Raw genomic sequence first — 5,000 nt, 5'->3', positions numbered from 1 at the left:
GCCGATAATGGTTTAGGAAATGTTGAAAGGAGCGAATGGCCATGTGATTTGTGAGTGATTTTGGTCTTTGTTACTGTTGTTATTTCTCGTTTTAGTGTTTAGTGTTTTATGAATAGATATTATCATTTGTAGTAATAGTTCATATAGTAGGGCGAGCTTTGATTCTCTCTCTCTCTCTCTCTCTCTCTCTCTCTCTCTCTCTCTCTCTCTCTCTCTCTCTCTCTCTCTCTCTCTCTCTCTCTCTCTCTCTCTCTCTCTCTCTCTCTCTCTCTCTCTCTCTCTCTCTCTCTCTTCTCTCTCTCTCTCTCTCTCTCTCTCTCTCTCTCTCTCTCTCTCTCTCTCTCTCTCTTTTATTTCCTTCTGTCTCTTGTATTCATTCTTTATCGTATTTTAGTAATGTTGTTCATGTTGCTGTTTATTCTGTTGTAATTGTTATTATTATTATTATTATTATTATCAATATTATCATTGTTATTATCATATTTGTTATTATCATTATTGTTATCATTATCATTGTTTTTATTATCATTATTATTATTATTATTATTACTGTTATTATCATAATTATTATTATAATTATAATCATTATTATTATTATTGTTATTATTATTATTATTATAATTATTATTATCATCATCATTATTATTATCATTATCATCATGATCATTACCGTTGTCATCATTATTATCCTTACTGTAATTGTTATTATTGTTGCTATCTTTATTACTATTATTATCATCATCATCATTATTACTATTATCATAATTATTTTTACTGTTATCATTATCATTATTATCATTATCTTCATTATAACGAGAAAGAACGGGCAGATTTCTCAATCTTTCGGACATTAGTAGCACAGGTGTTGGCGTTTAGTAGAGGTGATCACTATTAAAAGTATACACGTCCATGCAACACTTTATTGTCAATATATTCCCCCACACACACAAACGCACACTCACACACGCGCGCACGTTACGTCAATTTGGCATTGAAAATCCACAAATATTAGAAATACAGTATAAGACGACAAATTGTTATTGGTTAGAATACGAATATCTAGTTATGATAACATCATCATTATCAGGTATGATATAATCAACATAATGATAATAATAACTATCATTATCATCATCAGCAGCGCTATTATCATTACCATTATTTACTTGTTTATCCCACCCAAAAAAATAAGATAAAATCTACGGACTCTGTAAATTGTCCAGCAAAATTTTTGTCCCTTTCCTCTCTCGACGTTTTCGTTCCAAACAACCGTAATCCATAGCACTAAGCCATTCTTTGATGTCACTGGTCCATACTTTGCTTTGTCTTCCTTAAGATCCCTTACTTTCTGGAGAGCTTTTCGATAATGCCAAGAAACCTTCTGCGCTATAGACTTCTCTGTAAATATAACTAAACAATGGTTGTTGTTTTTTTCCTCTTGGCAATACTGTTTTGATGGTTTTTAACGTTGGTAGTTTGTTTTTCTTAAAATCTTTGTTTTTATTGTTGTTATCTTTTTTATTCTTATGCGTTCTTCAGTGTGTCCATATTTCGGAGGCATTGGTAATTCCATTAATGTTTTTTTCTTTTTAATTCCGATGTTCTGATTTCATGTTTTTTAATTTTTTTTTATAAGAGTTTGATGTTTTCACTTTTTTGTCAGTTATATGTATATGTATTTGTTTCAGTTGTTCCAATCGTCCTTCACTCATTTCTTCTGGGTTTGTTTTCTTCTATGTTGTTTTCATCCAATTCTAATACGTATTTCTTACATTGCTGTATAGGCCTATTAATCATTTGCTGCAATTCTCCTTTCTTCCCTCTTCCATCTCCATACTTAATATTGATAATTTTTTCCTGTTGATGAATATTCCGTCTTCAATTGCGTCATTAATTATCTGTTCATTGTAGATACTGAATAAAATTGATGATATGCATCTTTACCTAACTCATTGTTTTATTTTATTCGAGATCGACACATTTCATTCTTATTTCTGCCTGAAGGTTGGTATGCAAGTTTCAAATGAATCTGACTTTTTTGGGTGAATTTTATATTATTGATCAGTTCAATAGAGATGTTATGTGTTCAACTTGCCAAACGTTTATATAAGAAATAACTAATTTCTTATTTTCGTTCGACAGCTTCCATAATCCTTAAACAACATTTGACGTCTTTAGTGCATTTTCCTTTTCGAAAATAGATGATCACTTACTGGCAGTAAAATAATTAGAGTGAAAATTTTCTTTGTGGGATTTTTTCTTTGTTATATAAAGTAATGATTCAAAGGCCTGCGAAATTATAAGCTCATTGACCGGTTCTCGTGGCCATTCGAAGCACAGTGTAAGAAGCTCTCTTTAGGTTAGTAATAAAAGTGACTATTGATTTATTCTCTATCTTCCAATACTACGTCAGTCATAATTGTAAGCTCTCTTTAGGTTAGTAAGAAAAGTGACTATTAATTTATTCTCTATCTTCCAATACTACGGCAGTCGTTATTAATGTTGGTTTTTCAGTTCTTTATCGACTTTTGTCTCATTTTGCAATGCATTTCAGTTCTATTCCATTATTTCCCATTCGTAAGTCATTCGGAATTTCGTGTCATTTTCGTGTATGTCTTTTTTTTCGAAGATGGTTAATGGCGTTCTCTATATTTCTCTATTTTATTTCTATTGATTGTTGCTTTTAGGTAATTACTGTCTCCTTGTTTTACCATGTCGGGTCTGTTTTCAGCTTTCATGTAATACTTCAACATATGTCGCATATCTTTCCATCATATGATTGCTATTTGTAAGGAGCTTATCATTTTTGTCTTTGGTATAATCACTATACCATTTTGATTTGATTGTCATCTTCATCAAGCTATTTATTTTATTTTGTATGTTCTTTCCTGTTCTAGAAGCACTGTGCATGCTCCCACGGTGTTCTTGCCTTTTTCTTTTCTTCTTCAATATTACATTTTATTTACCGCTTGTTGGCCACTTGGGTTGCTATAGCCTTCACCAACATTTAATTTTTCTTTCTTACTCTTAATATAGAAGTCCTACGTCCCCCCTATTATCTATATTCTATATCATACCGCATATATTATATATATTACTCCCCCCTCCCCGATAATATATATATGTATTTTTTTTTTTTTTTTTTTTTTTAATTTATCTGCCTCTGTATGTTTGATTATAATCTATTGTAACCATGATAATAATAATTGTTCTAGTTCGACTTGAGATAATTTTTTGGTGTTAATCTATATCGTTCTTTTTATTCATTAAATTTTGTTTTCAACAGATTCACACTCAGCAAGATTTTTATATAATTTTATTATCTTTTTTTTAAAGTCAACAACATTGCAGCATCCCTTATCAAGAATAAAGATCTACTTTGTCAACTTTTCCACTTATCCTACGTGCTTCTAGACGCTTCTTTCAGCCCAAGCCAAGTACACTGATTAAAAAAAAAAAAAAAAAAAAAAAAAAAATCAAATAAATCAACTTTTATTCCAACATTCTTTGTCCTCTTTCATTCGCTTCTTCGAGACCAGGAGCAACTCACTAAGTCTTCAAAAAAGTTCTTTCTTTTTTTCTTTTTCTTGTTAATATCTAAGATAAAAAGGCTTTGATTTCATGATATTTCGATTTCTTAATGATATGGTTATAGTGTTGTGTCTCTCTGATACTTCCTGATTTTGATAATGATTATAATAAAATCAATAATGATAAAGTCAATTTGTAATAAAACCAATAACGATAATAATGATGATGATAACAATAAGGATGTTCATGATAATGATAACACTAATGATAATGAGAATTGCTAGTATCATCATCATTCTTATCATCATTCTTCTATTTCTTATCATTATCCTCACTGTTATCATTCTTATCATCTTTGTTATCACTATTATCATTATCATTATTATCATTATTGTTATTTTGATGATTAGCTTGCTGTTCTTATCCTTATCCCAATAATTTGATGAGTATGGTAAAATGATAACAATAATGATGATAGCAATAATGATATTAATTATAATGATAATAATGTAAATAGTAATAATGATAACGATGATTATGATACTAGTGATAATGGCATGATAATAATAAAAGTGATGACAACAATAATTTTGATAATAGTAATGGTAGTAATTATGCTAATAATGATAATGATAATGATGATAATAGCATAAATAATAATGATACTGATAAACCCCCCCCCCCCCCCCCCCCCCCCACACCTTCCCTGCTCCCCCCCCCCCCCCCCCCCACACCCCCCCCCCACCCCCCCCCCCCCCCCCCCTGGATATTGATTATGATAATAATGGCAGTAGTAATGATAATAACAATGGTGATAATAATGATACTAATGATAAAAATGATCATGGTAATGATAATGATGATAAGAATAACGAGAATAATCATGAGATACTGATAATGATAATGATAATAACGACAGTAATAGTAATGCTAAGGATGATTATAATGATAGCGATAGTAATAATGATATTAGTGATAAGAATTCATTATTGTGTTATGTATATGATACATATAATCATATCATATTTATAACAATGATAATTATTGTGATATGTTTGTACAAAAATGAGTAGCTACAATGGCAGTTGATTTTTTATTTTTGTTTTTGGATGAATAACTCAACCTTTTCTCTTTGTTAAATCTGTCAGCTTGAACTAAAAAGGCAATCGCTTTGACAATTCGTTTGGAAAGTTCGGACATACTCTTTAAATTCAAATGAAACCTCAGATAATATCTATGGTGGAAAAAATATCATACGTTGGGAAAGAAAATAAAATATCAGATCATGAAAACACTAACTATCTTTACCGTTGTTTCCTTAATAATGAATGTATCAATTGTTAAAAATTGATTTATTAGGAAATTACACTCAAAACTCAAAACTCCGTATTTAAAACGAGAGACAAGGTTAAAAGGCATCTAGTTAACATTGTTCAACAGGCTTTCTTTATCAATAAACTCATATTGTG

The sequence above is a fragment of the Penaeus japonicus genome, unplaced genomic scaffold (genome assembly GCF_977035675.1).
Source record: "Penaeus japonicus unplaced genomic scaffold, GWHDUDI00000001_assembly GWHDUDI00000015, whole genome shotgun sequence".
NCBI lineage: Eukaryota > Metazoa > Arthropoda > Malacostraca > Decapoda > Penaeidae > Penaeus > Penaeus japonicus.
Note: the sequence above shows the minus strand (reverse complement) of the source record.